The 27,867-nt window shown below is 39.9% G+C and overlaps 1 long non-coding RNA gene across 1 annotated transcript; it reads left to right on the top strand.

The window, feature by feature from the left end:
* On the top strand, positions 1-23,220 carry LOC137853086 (uncharacterized). Its single transcript, XR_011094228.1, has 3 exons — positions 1-108; positions 21,900-22,000; positions 22,991-23,220. It is a non-coding gene; the product is annotated as an uncharacterized lncRNA (long non-coding RNA).
* The last annotated feature ends 4,647 nt before the right edge of the window (positions 23,221-27,867 follow it).

Here is a 27,867-nt window from a genome sequence, read left to right as displayed (position 1 = left end):
CTTTATGTGTGGTCCCTCATGTCTAGGAGCCTACAGTAAAGAGTTGTACTGTTTGAAAGGAGGATGAGGAGCTGCTTGTTAAAGGAAGGGGAGAATGCTGGCCTTGCTGTGAGTGGAATTGTGTTGATAATTATAGTGTGTCCATTATCATCCTTAAAAATACAGTATTATACTACGATAACAGGAACAATATTGTTGGGACTATTGTATGTGGGGCTAAGTGTTGTAAAATTAGTGGATTCTTTAAAAATATGCAATACCTATTTTTTTTTTTTTTTTAAATGAAAGCTTAAGATGATTTCTATCTCTTCTCCAGTATATTTTGTGGATCTTGATTTTTTTGTACTGCCTCTTTTTTTTTTTTTTTTTCCTCCCCTGAATGAATCCAAGTGGTTGCCTGTAAGAGCTCTTCAGTTCCATAATTTCCTGAAAAGCATGAAAACATTGTGTCTCAGTAATAAGCAGGAAGTCATTGGAAATGACAAAAATTGTCTGGGACCCCTGAATACAGAGAAAGCCTATCCTGTGAGATAAAGTAGACAAACATTTCACAACTATCTGTGCTGATTTGAGACCTTCTTTTCTACTCAAAATATTTCAGGTCTTGAATGTCTATAGTTTTCTTGAATGTCTATGGAAAATCAGGAAAACCCAGCATGTCTGCTTGTTTTTGATGCTCAGCAGAAAATATATATTTTACAAAAGTAAGCTACAATCATGTCAACCAACAGAAATACTGCTTATTACTTGTCCATACACTGCGCTCATATATTAATGCTGTCCTTAGGGTATCTAGATATATGCCTGTATGTACATGTATCATTTCTGTTGACTTGATTTCTTACTGCTGTTTAGTCCAGTGGCACAAGTAGTAACTGTGTATGTTGTAGTGGTGAAAGATCATGATCCATAGCCAGCTGCTGGTAGTTCTTGTGAAACTGATCCTATGTAACAAGATGCCAGGCTAGAAAAGTGGGTGTGATGAACTTTCAGGGGGAGCTTGACTGAGATTTGGACCTGTTTCTCAGTGACTGCCTGTGAGGCAGTCCTCTGGATGGTGCGCAAACAGGAACTAAGCTATGTGTGGATGTGATCCAGAGCAGGGAGCTGAGTGCTGGTGAGTTGTCTTGTGTCAATATGTAGTGTGTGTGTGTGTATGTGCATATACACACGTACTATTCTATAATTACTATGCTTTTTATACAGAGTATAACATTTGACCACAGAAAATGGAATGGAATATCCTGAGTTGGAAGGCGCACAAGGACCATCAAGTCCAAATTCTGGCTCTGTACAGGACTACCCAAAAATTAAACCATATGTCTGACTGAGAGTGTAGTCCAACCACTCTTGAAATCTGGCAGGCTTGTACCCATGTCCACCTCCCTGGGGAGCCTGTTTCAGTTCCTGACCACACTCTCAGTGAAGAACCTTTTCCAGATATCCAACCTGACCCTCCCCTGTCCCAGGTCCGTGCTGTTCCCTTGGGTTCTGTCACCATCCCCAGAGAGCAGAGCTCAGCACCTGCCCTTCCACCCCCCTTGTGAGGGAACTGCAGGCTGCCATGAGGCCTCCCCTCAGTCTCCTCTACTCCAGGCTGAACAAATCAAGTGGCCTCAGCCATTCTTTATACGCCTTCCCCTCCGGGCTCCTCACTGTCTTTGTAGCCCTCCTTTGGACACTATAGTGGTTTTATGTCCTTCTTATATTGTGGCACCTAAAACTGCATGCTGCTTGAGGTGAGGTAGCAGCAGCACAGAGCAGGACAAGCCCTTCCCTTGACTGGCTAGCAGTGCCATGCCTGATGCACCCCAGGACACTGTTGGCCCTTTTGGCTGCTAGGGCACACTGTTGATGACTTAAATTTGAATAGCCTTCAAGCAGAACACCCAGGTCTCTTTCCTTGGGGCTTCTCTCTGGCCTCTTGTTCCCCATTGTGTACGTATATCCAAAGTTGCTCTGCCCCAGGTACAGAATCTGTCACTGGCTATTCTTAAATTTCACGTGGCTGGTGATTGTGCAGCCCTCTAATCTATCAAGAGCTCCCTGCAATACCTCTTTACCCTCTAGGGAGTCAACAGCTCCTCCCAAGTTAGTATCAGCTTCCAGGCTTGATTAAAAACAGCACTGTGTAAGTTGCATTAATTCTGTTGCTCTGAAAGCCTTTGAAATGTATAATAAATGGAAGTAAAATATTTAGTGCCTGGGTTCAAAAAAGCAGTGAGACAAATTCATGAAAGAAATGCTTAGCAGAACAGTTAAACACAAAGGTGTTGACTTCTACTTTAAGTCTTTGATTGCCTTACTGCTGGAAGGTGCAAAAGTAAGGTGAGAAATGCATCAGCTCGCATTTACCCTCTTTGGTTCTTTCTCAGGCTCTATTGGCTGATGATGGTAACAAATTATTGTGCTAAATGGACCTGCTGTCTAAACTGAAATGATTATTCTTGTCTTCTTATGTTAGCAAATTTTGGTATTTGGCATTATTTTTGGTAGTATATTTATGTTGAAGCAGTGTACAATAACAATGTCACAGCTAGGAAAAACACTGGCAGAAATGAACAAACTGAGTGGTGGTATCATTTTTCATTCTTCAAATCTCCAGTGAGAAATTATACTTGTAGTACAAATGATACGTGGGAAAATTGAATGAAAATCAAGCTTTTTTTTAACTTGTGTAGTCTCAAAGTAAATAAAATTATTTTTTTATTATTGTATTTATGCTTTGGCAATGTGCAGGTGTCAGGCAGAACATATTTCATTCATGTTAGTAAAAGCATGCAGCAAGCAAAGGGCTTGTGTGCATTGGTAGAGGTAAGTTACAGGGAGTGGATGCATCACTGAATAAAGAGTAAAGAGGAAAAACAGGTATTGTTTGATGTGGACACCTACAGACAAACTTCCCATGAACTCTGCCACACAAAATATCGTTTTATTAGATGAGCCATTATTTCTGGTTCTCTCTTTATTTATTCATTTTTAAAGAAGACTGAGATATGTAACAACCAAGCAATCCTATAATTAAGAGTGTGCTCTTTCTGTTTGTTACTGAAAAACAAAGCTATTCCTCTGACTGGGAAAGTTTATTTTGAACTGGCAAAACTATCAAAGGACATAGAGAATGAAGAATTTGGGGCAACATTCGCCTGTGTTATATAAACCACTCAGCAAATTGTGATGGTACTGCACATTTTTTGCTAGAGGCCTAGTTGGGAGAGTGGGGGCCTAAGGTCCTCAGGGAATTTAAATTCCCTGTTCAGTGAGAAAGGTCTTGAAACATGGCATCATTGTGTTTATGGAGCAGGAATAAGAAGGTTGAAAACGACAGAGAATCCTTTCACAACCAAAATGGCTTGTAGCCTGGTGCTAAGAGATCTGTTTTGGCACTGTAGGCACCGTATCAGTGGCAGAGAGTCTAAGGGTAATGACGAAGACAGAAAATAAAAGGTCCTCTTATTCCAACACAAGATATGAACTGTACTAGCTGGAGACTGCAAAGGCAACAAAGCTGTCTGTATGAGGCATACCTGGTTATAAATCAAGTTCTTGGTTGCTTCTGGAAGTCTCCGTGGCTTGACTGTGGAGCTGAATTATCAGATCTTTATAGAGAGATGAAAACCATGTATGTAATTTGGGTTAATTCTCTGAGTTGTTTGCAAATAACCAATCTGGAGTTTGTATAGAATAACTTGACTGAACGCCTCTAAAAAATGGAATTTCTAACTTGTCTGCTAATATGTATTTTTACAGGTGGATAAATCATACAGTGGTGTACAGGCGTTGCTTAAGATAATATATGGAATACTGCATTATCTATCTATATAATTTATTCTGCTTAAATCTTTGAATAGGATGTCTATTATTCCTGCAAGAATTACTCATTACTTATTCTCTTATCTAGAAATGCCTACATTTACAGGTAGTAACAACACTTGAATGTTTTCTCAAAGAAAAGCCTATGTTTTTTTTTTTTTTTTTCTCTGAAGAAACACGCAACTCTTTCCTTCAAATGATCAATTTTAACCTTCAAAAAGAAGTAACTCCTCTAGAATAGAAAACATAACAAGCTGAAAACATTTTATTTTATGCTTGTATACACTAGGATACCAATAGCTGACTGAGAAGTGAACTGTTCCAAATATAACAATGAGCACAAAAAATATGTAACTAGGTTTAGGATCCTGAAATACAACTAACCACACCAGAGCCAAACAGATTCAGTTGTCAGGTAACTGCTGCAAACACCATGCATTTTTCAACAGAACAAAATCAGAAATGCAGATTTACAGGGAGAAGGTTTGCAATATATTTACGGTAGATGTAAGTTTTTCATCTCTGGTATTCAGCTTAAACCACATTTCACCACAAAATGACACTATTCTGGCTGCTCTGGGAATCCAGCAATATCATGGAGGTTATAAATAAGAATCAAGAGAGAAGTCAGAACAGGTACTATAACAGCACAAGCATGAGATGGTATGGTTTCAGCTGTGTGAAATGTTTTTTTTTATATAATGCTACATGGAATCATACAGAAAGCTATCACGTGCTTTCAGTCCACTGAAAATAATTACGATGCTGGCTGATGCTCTACTTTCAATGAGAGCAACTAAAATTACTTGAATCAATGGTTAGGTAGAAATAATACAAAAAAAATCATAAAATTATTTGGATTCGTATTTTTTTCTTCTGAAAAGTAAAGAAAAGAATACAGAAAAAATCTCTGAAATTTATCTGTTAATGAAAAGCTGAATATGTCACCCATAATTGACCAGCTCACTTAAAAAAAAAATAAATAATAATTTGGAAGTAAAAATTGAATTTTCTTATCCAAAAATGCCAATTTCGCTTTCAGAATGTTATTTGTCAGAATTGGCATGTAAAAATGACATTTGACTTATGAAAAATCTGTAATTTGTAGATAGGCAATTACTTATTGGAGGATTTTTAACCAGATGTAACTGAAACTATTATTTCAGAACAAAATGTTGTCCCTGTGATTAGAAACATAATAATATTACTGCACTCTCCTGTGCTAATCCTGACAAAACTATTATTTTGAAATCAATGATAAAATTATCATCAATTTCAATGGGTGAGAATGTAAACTGCTAGATTACACAAGAAATTACATTTTCTGCAGTTGTTGAGTGTTTAAATGTTTTCTTGCAAGAGATACATTGCTGAGATCTGGTCAGCAGTTACTTGTCTTTTTGCTGTTGTTCACTGAGGTTGTATGCAAAAAAAAATACACATTTTAGTAGCAGAGATCTGCTGCAAGAATGTAGTTGAGGGACTGTATAATTAGACATCCATCAGCCTCCTCCTCTCACTTTCAATTTAGTAGAGTCTGCTCTTGTTGCTGCTTGTACTTGGGCCGGGATACCCACACCAAATCCAGGACACCTGTTTAAAACCACCTATTGAAGGTCAGCCCATGCTAGATGAACCACGGTTGCTGTGGTCCTGTGGCTCAGGTGCAGAGAAGGGTCTCAGCCCCTGTTTGGCCCTAAAAGCTTGCATCTAAACCCTGTGCTCTGGGGCTTAGAGAAATAAAACCTGTAAGCACTGATCCATCCGGGGATTTCTTCCTTTTCACTGTGCCGTAAGACATTAGTGGTCATTACTGGATTGCTTCTCAGGGCTGAAATTTTCCAGCTTTACCTCCATTTTCACAGAAGACATTCCAGCATCGCTGGCATTCAGTGTTATTACCCTCTGAATCCAGTGCTGAATTTGCAGACCAGCTGGCAAGGCAAATGCCTTGAGCCTGAAAAATTAGTGATTTTGTAGGCTGTATGATTTCATAAAATGTCTGAAAGGGCTGTATATTTTTACCTGCCTTTCCAATCTTTGGAGAGGCAAGTTTAAGGTTCTAATAAAATCTCAAAATCCTAGGGGAAAAGGAAACAGAAACCTGTATTATCTCATTCATGAACAACGAATATAATAGCAAATTGCACTCAGAAATTCTAGAATAAGGGGTTTAAAATACCAATGAGACTAATGTGTTGCATCTAATAAAGGGGGCAGATAACTGAGGAGACAGAAGGCAGGAGACAGAACTCACCTGTGCATTTCAGCACAGCATTCTGTCAGTGCTGAGTTCACAGAAAACCACCTCACACTGATATCAGGGTCCTAAGGGCATTGCTAAGCTGTAATACCCCTGACGAGTCCCTACTGCAGGTACCCCCCACCCTGCCCAGGACCCCACATCAGCCCCCAGAGCTGTCAGCCCCTGCCCCAACAAGGCTGCAGCAGGGCCAGCCTCCAACTCCCCATAGCACTCCCTTGCCTGGCCATGGGCCCCACTGAACCATGTCCACTTGCAGTCTCACATTCTGGCCTGGCCTTGGCCTGTTGCTGTCCTAAGGGAAATGCTCAGGCCTGTGGCTGTCCTGGTGCCTTCAGCTGGGGTGTTGTGAAGGGCCCTGGCTGTCGGGCCTTGCCCAGCTGCACTGGGGAATCCCTGGCTCACCCTGAAGTTTTTATCTCATAGATTTTTGGGTACTTTCTTTCCTGTGCTCCTTAAAATTCTTTTTGCAAATATTGTGGCTTTTCATAGTTTTCCTTCCGTCTTTCTTTCTTCTCTGTGAACTGTAGCACTGAAAGGCCAGATAATTATTTTATCCAAAAGAAAACAGGACTGCGATGAGACTTAATCCCCTTCTGTGCATTAATTTGTGTTAGACCTATGTTACAATTACATGACGGAGGTAAGATTTAATGGATCAGGGCATTTATTGGATGCCAGGGGACCTGGCTGCCATTTTTGACTGTCCAGCTGCTATGTGAGATGGCTGCCGAGAATTGCCTTGCTTACTTCCCTGTAAGTGAGGGGGAAAAAAATGAGGATGGTGTTCCTGTGCACCTCTTTCTAGCTTTCTGAGTTGTAAATGCATGTTAAATGTTGAACCTGTGAAACAAAAGAGGTGCAAGTTAAGAACAGTGCAACTTCTCCATAAACCATGGAGAGCAGTAAGAGCTTCCTGCACTTTGAGACTCAAGTAGCTTTCAAAACAAAGAAAATCCTTATTTAACAGATGAGAACTGAGACACAGACATGAAGTGACATTTCTTGTTCCACGCACATAGGTTATATACTCAGCCTTATAATTTTCTCATATCAAAAGCTTTTTAAGCCATTTCTACTACAGATACTCCAGGTGGGTGTAAATCATCCTTTAATCCATTAATTAAGAAAACAGATCTCCCAACAGTTTGTTTTCTCAATTTAGAAGAATAAAGGATTTTTTTTTGCCATGCACTACAGGCACATATTGTTCTTCCCAAATTGATCTTTTCCAAAAAAAAGCTGTTTGTTACTATGCTGCATTTCACATGCAAATACATTGTGTTCCTTTTACTTGTTCACAGTTTAATTGGAGAACAGCAGGTGATCAAAATCACAGTAGTAAGAAAGGTGTATTTCTGTAGAACAGATGAGTGCCATTTAAATCCATACAGGGGTGATTTTTGCTTCCTGTATTAAACAGACTTGCAAATCCCATCACAATAAAATCAAAGCTGAGCCTTACCCTACTTACAAGTTCCCTCAACCACACACACATGAAGAGAAATCTTAGGCTAGTTTGCAGCCTTGTTTCTTCAAATTTGGTCTGATTGATTTTTTTTTTTTTTTTTTTTCCAACTGAAGCTATATCACAAGAACGCATAGCAAACTAGAGAGAAAAATCTATTTTCCTTTCACTAAGTAATTTTTATTTTTAAATTCATTGTGAATTGTGACACATGATTCTTGTCCAGTGCATAATATAAGGTTTCAAGAAACAGATACACAATGCAATTTATGTAGAAGAATTAAGTAACATACATAAATTGAGTAAGACATTAAAGCATAGGAATGCTCTTTAATTAAGTCTATTTTTACAAGCTGGTTATGTTTTGGATGTATCTCTATAAACATGCAATCGTTCCTTCCAAATAATTGTGTGTGATTTGTCTTTCTTGAGTCCAAATCTTCATCCTTTCTAAGCCTTTATAAACATACAAATTAGTGATATGCTTTCTTCCTAACAACTCATGAACCGGGCCTGGAAAACTAAACAGAAATGAATAAAGATGGCAGAAGTAGAGAACACAAAACCAAAAGAGGTGGTTTGCTTTATTCTGCTCTTTTTTTCTTTCTTTCTTTTTTTTTTTTTTCCCTCCATTGTTACATCCTTACTTTGCTATTATTTTTCACTTTTTTTTTTTAAATATATATTTTTAATATATATCCACACATTTATCATATGTGCACTTTTCAACCTTTAAAATATATATTAATACCAAAAACTCATAACAAACTGCCAGAGACTGTCAGGAAGCAGATGATCCCAGTATTAATTGCTCCTAACAAATGCCATAAGTTGGAAGTCCTGCAGCACACCATCATTTAAATATGAGACATCTTTCATCTAATACCTTTACAGGCAGGAGTCTGGATAAACATGCATATCTTTCTTGCCTTGTAGGTCAGCTCATTTGTGTTCTGACTGAGCAGAAGGGGAATGAGTGTCAGCTATTGCCACAGATATTTTTGCTTTTCGTAAAAATCACTAATCAGGAAAAGCTCTATCTTCGGCCATTTTAAGTAAACCTTAGCCCTGAACAAGGATTACATTGCCCAGATGCTTTATTAGTGTGATTAAATCAATATGTTGGATTTCCATAAGTTAGCTATACTTATGAAACACAACTGCTTACAGCTAAAGCATGTTTAGTGTTATTTGGCTTACATCGTTGCTGCAACAGATTACAGGGAGAACTAGTTTTTGTGGTGTCAGCTTGAATTAGTAAGCAAGAATTTTTTCTTTACCACTTTTATACCTATTGGGAAAATCTTGTATATACAATTTCTCTGGGCTGTAGGTTTAAGGAAATGGCACTCAGAGCAGCTTTGCTTCTTTACCCTGTGTTTGTTAATGTGTTTTAAGTGTGACTATGTATCATACAATAACATTTAAATTTATTACTCAATCTGAATTGTATTTGACTGCAAAACAGGTTTCAAAGGTGTTGCTGCAGGGTTAATTAAAATAGGAAGTCTGAAAGAGATGCTGACAAAGAAACAAGAGCTAAAAGGTTTATCTATTACAAGTAGATAATCTATATAGGAGAGGAACACCAGAAGTCAGACTTCATAAATTGTAGATAACTGCTTTTGGGATTGTTTTGTTCATGGTTGGATGGAAGGCTGGATAGGATAGAATAAAATAGTTCAATTGGAAGGGACTTTCAAAGATCATCTAGTCCAGCTGCCTGACCACTTCAGGGCTAACCAGAAGTTAAAGCAAATTAATGAGGACATTATCCAAATGCCTCTTGAATGCTGACAGGTATGGGACATCAGACACCTCTCTAGGAAGCCTGTTCCTGTGTTTGACCACCCTCACAGATGTAACATCTTATGTGGCCTTCAGAATTTATTTACAATTTCTGCTTTGTATTAACATAAATTCATTTAGTGATATTTGGAATATCATTAGCAAGCTGATATATTTTAGATTCAGTATTTTTTTCCTAATTTTATTCGGCTGTGTTTGAAGAAGAAAAATTGGATCCCTGTCCTCTATTTACCTGTTTACATATACTTTTTTTTTTTTTTTTTTCTGTAGAAGAGTTTGTAGTTCCAAACATAAAAACATTTGTACATAGATTAAGGACTTACTTAATCATAATGAACCAAAATAAATCTATTTTTGTTGTTTGTGGAGGTGTCTCTAGCTGAATACACCACCTGGAGAAATGGACTGACAAAAAAAATCGTGAAATTCAACAAGGTGAATTACAAAGTCCTGCAATTGGAAAGGAACTACCCCAGGCACCATTACATGCTGGGGGCTACCCAGCTGGAAAACATCAGGAAAGGACCTGGGGGGTCCTGATGGATACCAAGCTTAACATGAGCCAGCAAGGTGCTCTTGCAGCAAAGGAGGATAATGGTGTCCTGGGCTGCATTAGGCAAGGTATTGCCAACAGGTTGAGGGGTGTCAAGGGTCTATAGAGCAAGTCTTATGAGGAGTGGCTGAGGGAGTTTGGGTTGTTTAGTCTGGAGAAAAGGAGGTTCATGAAAGACCTTATCGCACTCCATAATTACCTTTAAAAATGCAGTGGATCTGTCCCAGAATTTGCCACTGGAACTGAGAGCAGAATTAGGCTGCCTGAATTTCCACAGGTTTAAATCAAGGCAGCATTCACCCCTGGATATAGTGTTGTTAACAAGGATAGCAATGGGGGTCTTTCGTCAGGATATTCTTTCATGGGAGATATCAAAATAATCGTTTTATGTTGACTGAATGTTTTGTCATAGATAATACGAAGTCCCTTGTGCAGTTTTCTCAGGGACATGGTTTAGTAGTAGACTTGGCAGTGCTAGGTTAACAGTTGGACTTGATGATCTTAGAGGACTTTTCCACCCTAAATTCTATATTCTATGATTATTATTATATTCTATAATTCTATGATTCTATAGTGAGGTGGGGATCAGTCTCTTCTCCCATGAACCAAGTGATTAGATGAGGAAATTGCCTTAAGTTGTGCCAGGGGAGGTTTAGGTTGGCTATTAGGAAAAATTCAGTGAAAGGGTGGTAAAGTATTGGAACAGGATGCATGGGGAAGTAGTTGCGTCACTATCCCTAGAGGTCTTCCAAAAACATGTAGATTTAAAGCTTAGGGACATGGATTAATGATTGAAATATCAGTGCTAGGTGAAATGATCTTGGAGGTCTTTTCCAATGTAAAAGATTCTTTATCAGAATTCCGTTCCAGAAGAATTATGGAATTCTTCTTCACAATTCCAATATTAATGTAGGACTTCCTTGTTGTACTTAAATGCTCATCTGAGGTTAAAACTGCATTGAAAGAACAGTCATGCTTAAAAATTTCTGTACTGTATGAAATATTTCCTATATTGAATATGAGCTGAAGTTTGATTTAATTGCTCCTGAGAAGGCATACCTTAAACATTTGTAAAGTATCTGAACAAATGCTCTTTGTTCAGTACTCAAGATCATGAATGTACTTAAAAATGTCAAAGCATGCTACGTTGAACATAGCATTGCCACAAAAATATTTCAGAATGGTTGGAATCAGTCTCTCTGTCCTCTCTGTTCCTTTAGCACTGTTAACATACCTGTTTAAAGAGATTTATTTCTTTGACTTTGGTGGGTGCTGGATTGATTGGGCTATTCAGGAGGTAAAGTCACAGCTTCTCAAGCACAACCATCAGCAGGATGCTCACAAACAGTTTGGGCAGAATAAGAATAGTGGATCCCATGTCATTCACACAGGTCAGGGAGGTTCTGGAAACCCTGTCCACTGCTGCTGTTGTGATTGTGGCAGATAAAATGTTTTAAAGCCAGTACACTGATCTGAGGTACTGTAAGGCATTTCTTTCCTCACAGTCAAATCTTGGCAGAGGAATCAGGGGAGAGACTGAACAAGTTTTTCTGATGTAGATTTGTACTCCTCATCATTCATGTTCTCTCTTTCTCCTTTATGGTTAATTATTTAATCCAGACATCTGTAACACTCTGCTTTGTATTAACAAATATTTACCAATGCTGTGACTCCTTTGCACTGTAGTTAGCCACTTGACTGAGAAAACTGCAATACTTAGCTGTTGAAATGCAGAGTTAATGTAAGCAATGAATTTCTATGTATTAATACAAACATGTGGAGTAGAACTAATGTCAAAATAAGGAACGGTTTCTCTTTTGACCTACTGTGATTACTATTTTGAGCTACTCCTCCAAATTCCTACTTCTGTAATTCCTGTTTATTAATTAATTTGTTTAAAGTTAACATCCTCAGCCATCTGAGCTCTCCCTCAGGAGTCAGTGGGACTACTCACAATACTCATCTTGCTTGTGCAAGTGCAGGTTGCTGTCCTGTGTGAAGAGAGCACTTTTTCTCCGCTGCTGTATTTCAGACTGTAGAAAGCTCTTAGCTGCAGCAGAGACATGCTAAGAAATTGGTTTGGAGAGCAAGGCAAATTTTGATTGGAGTCTTACCTTTGCACTGCATTTTCCCTTCCTCTTCTACTGAGAGAGGCAGCAAATAGTAGAGCAACCCAAGAAGGTAACTGAGGCGGTGACACTGAACATCTGCTCCCTAGCCAGGGAAAGGCAAAGCCTTGCCACTGCAAACTTGTTCAGAGTATGAAAGGTATGTTCAATGTGGTGAAAGCTGGAGGGGAATGTTAATCACAGTTTTTACCTTTAATCTATTTTTTTTTTTTTCTTCAAATAATTAATACAGATCAAAATTTTTTTACCCATTAACAAAATTAAAAGGGAACTTGTAACTACTGTGATCGGTAGTTTGTCTTTACATCTCTCAGTGAGGTATTGCTATCTCTTAGGTACAGAACTGGGGAGTGGAAAGCTTGGGAGACTTGTTCCTGGCCATCTTTCTTATGAAGAAATCAAATCCAAACTTTCCATATGTTACTGGAGGGTTGTGACACTTACCAGATAGTGTGCATCTGCACAACAGTACTCTTTGTGGAGATCTCTGGAGATGTTATACATCATGCAGTACTTGCAGGGCAACCAGGTGATCAGGCCCAGGGTTTTATGAAAGGCAGGTCGTGCTTGACGAACCTGATCTCCTTCTATGATAAAGTGACGCTCTAGGTGGATGAGGGAAAGGCTGTGGATGTGGTCTACGTTGACTTCAGTAAGGCTTTTGAAACCGTTTCTCACAGCGTTCTCCTCAAGAAACTGTCTGTTTATGGCTTGGACTGGTGTACACATTGTTGGGTTAAAAACTGGCTGGATAGCTGGGCCCAAAGAGTTGTGGTGAATGGAGTCAAATCCAGCTGGAGGCCGGTCACTAGTAGTGTCCCCCAGGGCTCGGTGCTGGGGCCAGTCCTCTTAAATATCTTTATTGATGATCTGGATGAGGGGATTGAGTGCACCCTCATTAAGTTCACAGATGACACCAAGTTAGGTGCGTGTGTCGATCTGCTCAAGGGTAGGAAGGCTCTGAGGAGGATCTGGATAGGCTGGACTGATGGGCTGCGGCCAACTGCATGAAGTTCAACAAGGCCAAGTGCCGGGTCCTGCACCTGGGGCGCAACAACCCCAAGCAGAGCTACAGGCTGGGAGATGAGTGGTTGGAGAGCTGCCAGGCAGAGAAGGACCTGGGAATATTGGTTGATAGTTGGCTGAATATGAGCCAGCAGTGTGCTCAGGTGGCCAAGAAGGCTAACGGCATCCTGGCTTGTATAAGAAGCAGTGTGGCCAGCAGGTCTAGAGAAGTGATTGTCTGCCTGTACTCAGCTCTGGTGAGGCCGCACCTCGAGTACTGTGTTCAGTTTTGGGCCCCTCGCTACAAGAAGGATATGGAGGCACTCAAGAGAGTTCAGAGAAGGGCAGTGAAGCTGATTATGGGCCTGGAGAACAAGTCCTACGAGGAGCAGCTGAGGGAGCTGGGCTTGTTCAGCCTGGAGAAAAGGAGGCTCAGGGGCGACCTTATTGCTCTCTACAGGTACCTTAAAGGAGGCTGTAGCGAGGTGGGGGTTGGTCTGTTCTCCCACGTGCCTGGTGACAGGATGAGGGGGAATGGGCTAAAGTTGTGCCAGGGGTGTTTTAGGTTGGATATTAGGAAGAACTTCTTTACTGAAAGGGTTGTTAGGCATTGAAATGGGCTGCCCAGGGAAGTAGTGGGGTCACCATCCCTGGAGATCTTTAAAAGATGTTTAGATGTAGAGCTTAGTGATATGGTTTAGGGGAGGACTGGTTAGTGTTAGGTCAGAGGTTGGACTAGGTGATCTTGGACGTCTCATCCAACCTAGATGATTCTGTGATTCTTTTAGTCACTTGACAAGTAGATTCTGAATACCTGGAAAGGCTAGCATAACATTTTATGCAAAATTCAGAAGCTATGAAGGATCTCAGTGTGGGGCTGAGAGACATACACACTTTGTTTTCTTTTATCATTTTCCTCTTGCTAGTGAGTGCCTCAATCACCCAGTAGCATCTCCCATCCATTCCCATTTACTATCTACATGGACCACAGTAAAACAAAAGTCATCACCGCTTGCAAAGTCATGTTAGGATGAGAGCCTGGGAAGTAGGTTAAGCCGCAAAAGGTGTATGTCTTGCCAAATACTGTGCTTACTCTGTAACTTCTTCTTAATTTATCTTCCTAATTTCTTGCACATTCCTCTTTCACACTGTTTCTCAATTCCTTAGCAGTCTAAATAATTTATAGTAGACAACGGAACTGTGGATAGAAACAAATTTGCACAGGTGCGGTCTAATCCTCTCAGATCTTAATTGCTGGTGAAGGATTGGACAGTCTTTTCCATTCTATCTCTTGCAAGTCTATATAGAAAATGAGCTGGCAGGTGGCATGTTCCACTCCTTTCATTTTTTGTGTGGTCCCTCTAATAAGCAGATGCACAAAATGCATCTTTTGGATTGACATGTGTGAAGCTGAAATTTTGTAGGAAGGGTGGGACCTCTTTGTTTCATTTGAATATATTTACCCTTGCAACAGAATTCATTTATATGGATTTCCAGGAGGACTGCATGGGTTATCCAAAGACCATCTTTCAAAGGCAACTCTCATAAAATATGCATGTGAAACATGCCTATGCTGTCACAAGCAGGTAATTTCACATGCAAAAATATGCTGTTGTAGACTATGAAAAACAAGCTGTCATTCATGAAAGTAGTGCTTTACTTGTGCAGTTAATATTTACAGATTCATCTTAGGAACAGAGACCTGCAGGAGACCATCTGGGTCATCAGGTCTAGTTGCCATAAGTGCAGTCAAGAGAAGCATAAGACAGTGCCATTTTCTGGCACGCAGGATGGCACGAAACTGGTGCCATACTAGAATCTTTAAGATCAAATATCAAATGACATAAAAGACTGGGATGGGCTACAGGAAATGGAGAAGGTGAGATCAAGGGTATCACCAGTGTCCTAGGTCTTTCTAGGTCCTTGCTCTTTGGTTCAGTGAACAGCCATATAGTCCTAGAAAGTTCACCTTCTATGGAAAAGCTGTTGTATGCTCCTTTCTTGGAGATTCAGAACTGGCCTAGACAAGGTTCTGATCAGTCTGTTCTAGCTGGCCCTGCTATGTTGGATTAAATGGCCTCGAGAAGTCCCTTCCAATCTAAACTGCTTTTACTATGCTATGGTTGTTTTCCTGTTCTCCATTGCAGCACTTCCTTCTGAGCTGAAGTGCTCCCATGCTTTTTGACTAATTTGCTGCGGGCCAACAGTTGAAAAAAATGTTGAAAGTGCTTTCAACATTTGATATCCTTGCTTAGTTTGGGATTCTCTTTGTCTCAGATTTTAGAGCCTTTGTCAACGCTGGACAGTTGGGAGTGAAACCAATTGCACAGGACAAGATTAAATGTTAATGTTTTCATTAGGTTACAAAAAAAGACGCTTCTGATTTACTGTGTATTAAACTGGACACATAAGCCTGGCTTTGGGGTTATACAAGAAAAATACACAGACAAGAGTACTGAGGGAAGGATGAGCTCTCTGTACCTTATGTAGTGTGATATTGTAACGCTGTATGTTGCTGAAATTTGGGGGGTATATTCAGTATTTTGAACCTGACATCTGTTCTGTTTGCTTGAAGGACAACATGCAGATAGGAAGTTGGGCTGTAGGGGAGCTTGATCCTTCATTGATTGAAATCAGTGGTAAAAGTTGTCTGAGATTAGTAGAGCTGGATTAGGCACTTTTAGCTGTGAAACTCATTAGGAGAGTTTCCTTGTCCTTATGGGAGCCTGGAAGAGATCTGGTCAGCTAAACCCAACACAATGCTCAAAAGAATGATCCTGTACGTCATAAGATCGGACAGGTTCCCTCCATCAGTGAACATTTGTGCTGATAGTGTAATTCCATCTGAGCTCAGCAGAAAAGCAAGCACCCACATCTAGCTGATTTAATTTGGTAGAGCATAATTAATTAAAGTAGTATCTGTGATCTGTTAATTAAAAGAATGAAATCTGAAATTAGATTTTTGGTAAAACAGAAAATGTGGACTTGGCAAAAGTTTTGAAACTCACATAAGGCTTCTGATAAATTCACAGTGGATATGCAGTTATTTGGGGGGTGGGGTAGAGGTTAAAAAGGGTCTTTTATCTCCCCCACAAAACCATCTGTGAGCCTTTTTTTATCTGACAGGCAGTAGAAGAGGAGGAGATGTGCAGGAAAAATTAAATGTTCACATTGTTCAGGAAGAAGAAAGGCATGTGTCTTAGAAGCTCTCTTATCCAAACTTCTGCTTTCCTAAAAGCCCTATAAGCCGTATTTAGGTCATGTCCTCTGTAGTGCATCATTTGCCTTAAGGAACTTTTTTAGCAAAGATATCAGCGTGTCCAATTACAGGCTGAGGGCCTGATCCAAATATCACTGAAGTCAATATCACCACATTCCATCTCAGTGATTATAAATGAGGGGGTGGAGGTCTACTGTGCAAAGCCATGAAATTATTCTCCCTTTTCAGGGCACATGTAACTTAAAAATAATCTCTGATATGTAAACAAGCATTATCAACCTATGTGGAAGATAATGTTGAAACACAAAGCACCATTCAACATGTTAAACCCTGCATTTATCCACAAGTTTCCTCACATCACCCAGTTTAATGTATAGCTCTTTTTTAGAAGTCCTTAGACATCTACTTTTTGTATGTATCTTGCTATTCAAAATCCTAAGATTGATTTTTCCAAGTAAAACCCTGTGAAAAGTTAAATCCTATGGATGACCTAAAATTATACATCCTTATATACAAATATTGTCTGTGTGTGCGTACATAAAAGAAATGTATGTAAGATACATTATTATATGTGGTAGATAAAAAGCTGAATACTCTACTCTGGTAAAACTGAATGTTTTTACATCACAAACATTCAAAATCGTTCCATTAGGCAGTATTGGAAATGAGTGGGTAAAAATGTTGGGAGAATGTTCAGCATCAGTAATTATTTAACAAGAATATATTTAGAGGAATTATTCCAGTGACTCCAGTGACTCTTAAAGTATCTGTATAATTTCATCCCATGACTGTATCAGGGTGACACAAAGGAAAAAGTGTACTGAGTGTGCTTTTTTATTTATTTATTTATTTTTAAACAAGTGCTTTAAAGTAGTTCAAGATATCCTTTGGCTTTATTTTCCCAAGCAGCCATCTCCTAGTAGGTGTTACCACATCAGCCAGGGCTTTGACCCAACATACAAATAGCTCAGTATTTGAAAAGCAAAACAAGTGAAGAAGAAAACAGTTGTCTGAGTACAAATACAAATGTGCATATGCACACAGACACACAAAAAAAATATGTATTTTTAGGAAGTATTCTCACTAGTCTCATATATGACTAAGGTACAGGAAAATTCATGGTGCTCTTCTGTACGTGAGCACATACACAACAGACAAACACTATAAGGGCTATGTGTCTAAAACTTGTAGGTATTTCTAAACATTATTTTATTTAGAAACCAAAACTTGTTCTTCAGTATCTTAAAGGTCAGGTAAATTCAAATAAAGAAACACTTTAGTCTGACTATAAGCAAAGCTAAAAGGATATGGTGTTTTCAGTACAATTTTGACAACCAATGTGATAGTCTTTATTTTATATGTTAAGAGAAAAATGATTTTTTCATCGTGTATTGTAGATAAGTGTATGTAAAAAAAAATTCAATGTTTGTGTAACAGTATCTAAACGTGATGACAGCTGATACAGAAATCAACAATTTTTCATAATAAGTAAGTGATGGATCCTTGCTAATTAATAGGATTTATTTATTTATTTATTATCATTTCTTTGCTAGGAATAAGATTAGTGAGTTATTTCCAACCTGAGATGTAGGTCAGAACATAGTCATGAAGAAATTTTCTTTCAGGTAATGTAACCTGGAAATGCTCTGAATATATATATTAATATATATATATAAAGGAAACATCTTGAAGTTCAACAAGGGGAAGGAACAACCCTGCTGAGTACAGACCAGCTGAAAAGCAGCTTGGCAGAAAAGGACCTCAGGGTACTAGTGGACACCATGCTGAACATGAGCCAGCAAAGTGCCCTTGCAGCAAAAGATAAAGCTGTCCTGGTCTGCCTTAGGCAGAGAGTTTTGGCAGGCTGAGGGAGGTGTCCAGTCCTGGGCTCCTTAGTAAAAGAGAGACTTGGATATACTGGGGAGAGTCCAACAAAGGGCCACAAATATGCTGAATGGACTGGAACATCTCTCCAGTGGGAAAAGGCTGAGAAATCTGGGACTCTTTAGCCTAGAGAGGAGGAGGCTTTGGGGAATCATTGATGTCTATAAATATCTGAAAGGAGGGTAAAAACAGAGCCAGGCTATACTCAGAAGCACTTGGGACATGGTCCTGGGCAAGTGGCTCTAGGTAGCCCTGCTTGAGCAGGGATATTGGGCAAATTGACCTCTAGCAGTCCTTTCTAACCTAACCACTCTGTGATTCTGTGATTTTTTTTTTTTTTTTTCTTAGTATTACAAAATTTACACTTAAAAATTGATATCTGTAAATTCAATTTTATGATTAAGAAAAACATTATCTCTAAAATAGATGAAAGCTGCTTATCATTATCCAATTCCTGATTTAAATCCTTGTGTTTTCTACCTACTGTTTGAAGAGTCTCTTTAGTTTAAATTTGTTCATTCAGTCTGAAAATATGTGGCATATGACAAACCTCTAGTTTATCAACAACTGTGGTTTCTAGTGCCTTAATAATCTGAAAATATTATTAAGAGATACTTGTAATCATATGTATTGCAATGGCTCCTTGGCTGAATGTTCTAGGGGAAGATCAGGCCTAAGGGCTAGCAGAGCCAAGTGCATCTCTATTACATGCATCTTGAGCATCAGGAGCAGGTCTCAGACACATATTCAGATGTGGTCAGGTATCCACATGCCTTTAACTACATCAACAGTAGCAAATAGAACAGGTTAGGGACTCTTCTTTGGCCTTATGGACAACCAGCATGGCTAAAGTGTCTGCCCCGCAGAAGGGTGGCCTCATCCTGACTGACAATAGACCCTTGAGCTTACTGTTTCTGCAAACTGTACCTGGTCTTTTTCAGAGAGTGGACTAAACCAGTAGAGATGAACATATATTGGTGCTTACATTCTCCAGTCCTAGTCTACCCACATAGGCAAAACCTTTTTTTTTTATGTGCTTTTTCTGATGTTTCCTGCTAATATGAATAAATATAATTAGAAAATAAAATCTACTACATCAGAAACAATTGCTTCAAAATGGCCAAGTAAGATCTTCTAAAGTTCTTGAAAATTATCAGATTTGTTCCATGAACCACTGAAGACCACCGCACAACTCAGCATTGTCTGGCCAGTGAAGGCTGCATAAGAACCAGTGCAAATGGTAGATGTGCAGAAGGATCCTTTATGGGTTCAGTGAAGCTGAAAGGTTGTTGCTCTTCCTTTCTGTCAGCCTACAGCCCACAGTCTCAGTTCCTCTGCAAGGCCCTCAGCCTCACCCAAAGACATTTGTGTTTTTAATTACCAATACAGCTGCAACATTTTTAAGAAACTGTTTTCTCCTCTCTTTGCCCTTAAATGGAGGCAAGCAGACAGCCACAAATGACACTTTAATGAAACGTGTTGAAATACTCATAGATTACTCAGTGCCCTCATACCATTATCACTTTTTTCATTTTCTTATTATTTTCCAAATCCTCCTGTGTTCCTAATCGTTTCTTAGCCTGGGCAGAGCTAAGAAAAATAATGGGCGTTCCACTTATGTGTAGGTGAAGAAGGATGTAGCACAAGACAAAATTTTCTTTTCCCTCAGGATGACCTCTTTGTTTATGGAAGTCCTCGATTCACAGAGACCATCACCACCACCACGACCACCAAAGAAGAACAACAAAAAAATTCTTAGTCTTCACTGCAACTGTGTGCTGGAGTGGTTGTGGTGAAAATAATGCTATTCTATCATGACTAATGTTGTCTTTAGTTTTGTGTGGGCTTTTCTGGTGGAATGTGAGGACAACAAGAAGGATAAAATAATTAGAGTTGATATATACCACCTCATAGCAAACACTAGAAGGAAAATTCATGGTGCTAGAAGGGTGTTATGAGACAACTCCAGATTAGAGAAAGGTAACCAAAACTGAGGTTCATCATAGAGGTCTACAATTTGAGTTTTGAAATCTGTGGTTATATGTTTGGAAAGTGCTATTTCTAACCTGCAGACTGGCTAAAGTAACCCTGTTTTTGCCCTAGACCCTAGTCCTCATTCCTGGCCTTTCTCTCCCAACAAATCCATTGTGGCAATTTTCTGTGCAGACATTCAGTGAAATGGAACAAAGAACTAGGGGACTAAAACCAGCCTTTCCAAAACTTTTTCATTTTTGCTGGATGTTATGTCATTTAAACACAAACACCATCCTGGAAAGCAGCTCCGCAAAGGACCTAGAAGTCCTGATATACACAAAGTTTAACATGAGTCAGCTTGCTGCTAAGAAGGTTAACAGTATTCTTGGCTGCATTAGGCAAAGTATCACCAGCTGGTCAAAAGAGGTGATCCTTCTGCTCTACTCAGCAATGTAGAGGCCATACCTGGAGTACAGTGTCCAGTTCTGGGCCCCCCAGTACAAGACAGACCTGGACATACTAGAGAAAGTCCAATGAAGGACTATCAAGATGATCAAGGGACTTGGAAGACCTCTCCTATGAGGAGAAGCTGACAGAGCTGGGACTGTTCCACCTGGAGATGAGGAGGCTCTGTGGGGATCTTATCAATGTCCATAAATACCTGAAGGGAGGGTGCAAAGAGGACAGAACCAGGCTCTTTTCAGTGGTGCCCAGTGCTAGGACAAGAGGCAATGGGCAAAAGCTGGAACATGGGAGGAGGTTCTGTGTTTCAACCAGGAAGCACTTCTGTGCCATGTGTGTGATGCAACACTGGCACAGGTTACCCAGAGAGGTGATAGAGTCTCCCTCCTTGGAGATCTTCAAAAGTCCACTGGAGATGGTCCTGTGCTCTGCTGGGTGTCTTTGCTTGAGTGGCGGTTGGACCAGATGGTCTCCAGAGGTCCCTTCCCAATTTAATCATTCTTTGATTATGTGATTTTCTGTGATCCTTGCATTTTTCTCATTAAAGACCTTATAGCAAAGGAATACTGCCAGTACTTTGAAACAGAGAGAAGTGTTAGCTAGTCCTGTAAACAAGGTAGAATATGTCATGCAGAAAACAGTAATCTGTTTCTTTGTCTTTACGTGAAGACAAACATAAAGTTGTAGTTTGACAAATCTAATGACAAATTCTGAAATTTTCATCATTTGTTTGGTAATAGCTAGAAACCTTTACACTTAATATGGGCAAAAATTTTAGTAGCAAAAGTTACCTTGCATTCAAAATAATAATAATAATAAAATAGAGACTATATTGCAGAACCAGCTCTTTTGCAGAGGCATGATGACTTCTTTGGGTTTAATAAGGAGCCAGTTTGAGTTTCTAGTTACTTGGTTGCCAGCACTCTCCCTTGTTTTCTGAGATGCTATTGAAATTATAGATGCCTATGGTCAGAAAAGGTTTTCTCAGTCATGTTTTGAAGGTGAAAGGTTTATTCTTGAACAATCCAGGCTCTCCCAAAACAATGACAACAAGGGATCCATCACAATCCTGATTGGATAAATAAAAAATTGTTTCACCAAATTAAAGGTCCAGGTCAAGAATGACTGAGTTGAGACTGGTGATGGCTGATAACTGTTACCCGAATCTGATGCTTTGAGGATATAATTCATTTGACTTAGAAGACACAGCTATAGGGGTCTTCCAACACCTATGCCTCTGCTTTTGGTGGAAAAACTTCTAAAGATTGAAAGTGCAGAAATATAACATCTCCTTAACATCACCTAACTCATCTTTGCAGGTTTACATGCAGAAGAGATGCTAGGTCCAAAGGCTAAGTGCATTCACTGGAAAGTTCCCCTACAACTCCATATGCTTTGGGTCATACTTAGAGGTGTAGAGGTATGTATGGTCCATATAGCCAAACTGTGTTCACTCATGGAACAGTGTGACTACTTACACTGCTTACTGAGATGAACCCATGGTTTGTGCTAAATCCCTAAACTGAGTTTGGACATTGTCGAAAATTTGTCCTGGCTCAAAACTGTGTCATGGTTTGTACTAATATTAAACAGTAGGGGTGACTGAGGCCTTGTGCTCAAATGTCTGTCCTGGTCTTGCACGCTTTACTGTAAGGAAGACAGCTGAAGTTATTACCACCAGGAGAAGAGAAGGAAGAAGCTTGTTTGCAGGGGAATGTGTTCTCTCTTCAGTTCTAATGATTCCTGGCTATTTTTATGTACAGTAGTTAGTTTTCAGACTGATGAGAAGGAGTCTCATTTGTGCAGATGGGAAATGCTTATTATGCTAATAGTGTTCTGCATTGTTAGCAGAGATTATTAGACAGAGATGTTAGAAATGCCTCTAGTGGAATTAAGTAGGTGACAAGGTAAAACGAAGAGATAAATGACAACAGTGATTAGGAAATGGATTGTGCGAAGTACAGCAGTGCAAATGAAGAAGAGAAAGGAACTTCTCCTACAAGGATTTGTTTAATCAGTAATGTATCTATGAAAAAGAAACATAAAAGGTAGTTTACCCAGATGGTACCAAACACTGCCCTTTAGATTAAATGTGATGTTTAATCTGGAGAAAGCTGAGAGGAATGTCAAAACGGTCAGCAAGGAGGAAAAACAGAACACCTGAAAGCAAGGAAACCACAGACAAGCTTGTGTTTTATAATGAATATATTCTGCCAAAGATCTGTATTATATATGGCCAACTATATATTTTAACATGCAATTCAGTGAAATGTGCTATTCATCTTCTCTGAACTTGTAATAAATCAAGAAAATCCACCAACAGAGGCAGGCACATAGACCGCATAGTCACACAGTTGTCTTGCACTACACTGAAAACTGTTGCTTTTTGGCATGTTGTTTCTATACCTAGGTCCACTGTTCCAGCTGGAAGATGGCATTTGTGACTGCAACCTGAAAAACAGGCATTAGGATTTATTTCCGAAGCAACACATCTGCAGCCTAACTATGCTGTAAACTTTCATTAAATGCTTGATGGAAATCAATGCTCATTTATAAAGTGATATTGCAGCACTACAGTTTGATATGACAGAACTAGTCATGGTAAATAAATGATTCAGGGAATATGGCTTTTTTGCTTTTTCTGTGAATCACCAGTGAATCAGTCCTGCCAATGTATTGATTCTTCTTAATTATTCAGTATGGGTAAAGGCTTTCCTTGTTGTATCAATTACCATCTCATGACATGTTCAAACATTGATCATTTTCACTTGTTCCAACTAACAACATGTAACATATCACTGAAGTTTCTGGAGTTATTTTTGACTCTCTCATCAGGTGCTTGAAAATTCCATGAGGGGCAGAAAGAAGAGTGATGAAGAGCAAATAGTTACGGTTGTAAACTGATAACAAATATTCTCATTTCCCTTCACAGTTTCCTGATTTTCTATCTGGCAGGCAATATAATGATTACTTTTTCTCCCTAAGATTGAATATATGTTAAGCAGAGAATTTGGATAGGATGAACAGCATCTTTTGGATTAATTCTGTACAGTATTTGTGACTTGCTGGTAGGGAGAATCACGAATGCAAAAGGCTTATAGACCAGATAACTTCCCTTCACTAGTCATAAAATGAGATCCTGAAGTCTGTCTGAAGTGGGCATACATGAAGAAGCTCTTTGTTGATTTCCATAATCACTGAAAAACTGGGTTTATTTCCTCCCCTTCTGATTGTGTTGATGGAGGGCCAGATTCCCTGGCCAACCTGTCCAAAACTGAGGACTATCTATCTCCATAAGTTAGGGGTTGGTGTGCCCTCTTACTTCAGTATGTGAACACCTCAACATTTTTAAAACTCTGAGAGGGGCAAGGACAATTTTCTTATTGCATAGAATCATAGAATAGCTTGGGTTGGAAGGGACCCAGATGATCTAGTTACAACCCCCCTACCATGGCCAGGGATGTCAGCCATTAGATCAGGTTGCCAAGGACCTCATCCAAGGACCTAGACCATCTCCAGGGATGGGGCATTGTGGTGTTTTTACCCAGCTGGACAGCTGAGCTCCACCACAACGGGTCTCTCACTCCCCCTCCTCAAAGAGAAACTGGAAGAAAATACAATGAAGAAGGCTCAAGGTTTGAGATAAGGACAGGGAGATCACTCAACAGTTATCACAATGGGCAAAACAGACACAGCATAGGGAGATTAATGTAATTTATTACCTATTACTAACAAGCTAGAGCACTTAGAAATTAAAAAAAAAAAAAAAAAAAAAAGGTAAAAACATCTTCCCCCCCATCCACTTTCTTCTACCTCCTTCCCTGAGTGGTACTGGGGGCTGCGGTCAGTCCCTAAAGCTTCACCTCTGCCACTCCTTCACAGTCACTCTATGCTCCTGCTTCATGTGGCATCCCTCCCACGGGATGCTGTCCTTCCCAAACTGATCCTGTGGGGCTGCCCACAGGCAGCAGCTCTTCAAGAACTGCTCCCACATGATTCTGTACCATGGGGTCCATCAGTTGGGAGTAAACTGCTCCAGCACATGTCCCCCACAGGCGGCAGCTCCCACAAGACCCCCTACTCCTGCATGGGCTCCTCTTCTCTCCACAGGCTGCAGCTCCGGCCCGGGGCCTGCTCCTGTGGGGGCTCTCCATGGGCCGCAGCCTCCTCCAGGCCACATCCACCTGCTCCACCGGGGGCTCCTCCATGGGCTGCAGTGTGGAGATCTGCTCCATGTGGGACCCATGGGCTGCAGGGGGACAGCCTGTGCCACCAGGGGCCTCTGCACAGGCTGCAGGGGAACTGCTGCTGTGTGCCTGGAACACCTCCTACCCTCCTGCTGCACTGACCTTGGGGGCTGCAGGGCTGGTTCTCACTCCTCACTCTCCCAGTTACTGTGGTGCAGCAGCTTTTTTCCTTTTTTTAAATCTTCTCTTACAGAGGTGCAAACAACATCACTTACTGGCTCAGCTCTGGGCAGTGGTGGGTCCTTTTGCAGCCAGCTTGAGCTGGCCCTTATCTAACATGGGGCAGCTGCTTCTAACAGAGGCCACCCCTGCACCCCCTGCTACCAAAACCTTGCCACATAAACATAATACAGATATCCACAGCTTCTCTGCGCAACCTTTTCCGATGCCTTACCACCCTCTGAGTTAAGAATTTCCTCATAACATCTAATTTAAATCTTCCCTCTTTTAGTTTAAACCCATTCACCCTTGTCTTTTCATTATCTGCTTGAGTTAAAAGTCACTCAATCTTTTTTCTTAGCTGCCTTTAAGTATTGAATAGCTGCAATGATCCTGCCCAAAGCCTTCTTTTCTCCTGGCTGAACGTCCTCAGCGCTCATTCTTTCTTCACCGGAGAGGTGCTCCAGCCCTCTGATCATCTTTCTAGTACTCTTCTGGACCCGCTCCAAAAGGTCCATACCCTTCTTGTGCTGGGAATCCCAGAGCTGAACACAGTACTCCAAGTGGAGCCTCACAAGGGCAGAGTAGAAGAGAAAAATCACCTCCCTCAACCTGCTGGCCACTCTGATGTTGATACAGTCCAGGATGCAGTTGGTCTTCTGGTCTGCAAGTGCACACTGCTGGCTCATATCAAGCTCTTTGTCAAAAAGAACACCCAAATCCTTCTCTGCAGGGCTGCTCTAAATGAATTCTTGACCTAGGCTGTCTGGGATTTTCCCAATCCAGATGTATCATCTTGTACTTGAACATGTTGAACTTCATTAGGTTCAAATGGGCCCACTTACCTAACTTGTCCAGGTCCCTTTGGGTGGCATCCCTCCTTCTGTTGTATCGACTGTACCACTTATTTCATAGATGTGAAACTGGGGCAAAGAAAGTGTCTATGGCTTGTCTAATGTCGCAGAGGAAGTCTGTGATAGAACAGGGAAACAAAAGTGATTTTCCAGGTTCTGGTCCTTAGACTTAAAAATCCTTCCTGTTGATGATACATGAGATGTTTGAGCTGCAGGGACCAACAAGAAAGGTTATCTCGCATGAGGGTGGCCCCATCTCCTTGGGTGACCCCAAGATACAGAAAAATTGCTCAGCTCTCTTTGGTGGCTGATATGAGGGGAAGAAGAGAGAAAAAGACTGTTTCATTTCTACTGAAAAGCAATTCAGAAGATTGTGGATATATGTGATTTTACAGGATCGAGCAGATGTAGGTTGTTGTAGGTACTGAGGAGTCACCTGTGTCCTGTTATGAGAAAGGCCTTATTTCACTCCTTTCTCTGATCAAGCAAGGAAAGTGCAGCAGGAGAGAATGGGCTTTCCCTGGTGGTGTGATGACAATAGAAAATATTTATTTTGGAGTGGGAAGTTCTTGCTTTAAAGACTATCAATTTTTACATGACCGTTTAGTGAAGTTTGACTGTTTCTACCAGAAGAAGAAAAGACATTTAACACAAGGGCCTACTCAGAGTCTTCTGGTATTTCATTAGGCATAAGGAGCTGTTTGCTGTGGTTCCCTGGAACAAAGTAAGAACGAGGTAATCTTTCCTTTGGGTTACTACAGCTTTGGGGAGGAACAAAGTTACACTGCAGAGAATATTTCTGTATCACAAGTGACTCTGTGAATCCAGGTTGCCCTGACCAGGCATATTTTTGCAATACAATTAATTATCTCTTTTTTTTTTTTTTTTTTAAAGTTGAGAATAGACACAGACACAATGTCCTCTTTTTGCTGCTCAGCCCATTCCCACACTGTCACAAAAGCATTGTCATCAGGCTACGCCTCCAACTGTGACTCTGACACTCTGACCTCTGTCCTTCCTGGACAGTAAAAACCTCATTCAGTACTTGAGACTCCTGCAAACAACGAGCTTTGATGAGAGTACGCTAAAGCCTCTAATGTTCCAAAACCGATCACTGAAAAAAAAAAAAAAAAAAAAAAAGGAATCCCTGGATGAATCCCTGGACAATATGGGTCTCAAAAACAGCCATTCAGACTATTTCTTTTATACGTAATGCAACTAAGACGCATGTAAGTGCCATTGCTGTCACTTCAGTTTCTCCTTAGACATCTGTTTGGCTTCAAATTTATATATGGCACAGGCAGCAATTCTTGTGGTGAAATTCTGACTTTACAAAAAATTTTGGGATTCTTAGGGAAAACTAGCAAAACACTTTGGGATAAGGAAATCTGAATTGAAACTGCAACATTTAATTTGGGGCTATTTTTGATTTTCTTTATTTTCTCCTGACCTGCCAAGTTGCCTTCTCAAAGATTTGTTTCAGATATTTCTGAATATCTGGAGATTTGTGATTCAAAATAGAACATGAAAAGTACTGGGTACTGCAGTAAGTCCGGGTACAATAAATTCTTAAATGGAGTCAAAGTGAAACATCGTGATTCAGTTCAGTAAACTGAACTTAAATATCTAAGTGAAGTAATATTGTTATGCTGTATTTGGATTTTGTAAATTATACAATTTCCTTTGTGTTAAAGGCATTAATTAAGCAATTTTTGTCACTTTGTATCTGTAATGAGTTGGAAAATATCCTGCAAAAGAAAAAGTCTATTCTTATTTACCAAATGCAGACCTGCTAACAATTATGTATACTTCTTGACTATTTAGATTCATTTATTACATTTAAAATTGAAACAATCTGGAAAACTCCACTTAATAGAATAAACCAGCATACATTAAAAATCATCTGAAAATATTTACCTGAAATACTGTATTTCTAAATAGATTTTATATTGGCTGGCAAAGAGTAAATGTGTTCTGTTTACTTTCTGAGTCAAGTCCTTACTTTCCCTGTAGATAAATACTAGATG

Source organism: Anas acuta, chromosome 3, assembly GCF_963932015.1.
Source record: "Anas acuta chromosome 3, bAnaAcu1.1, whole genome shotgun sequence".
Taxonomy (NCBI): Eukaryota; Metazoa; Chordata; class Aves; order Anseriformes; family Anatidae; genus Anas; species Anas acuta.
This window is presented reverse-complemented; position numbering and strand designations above follow the sequence as displayed.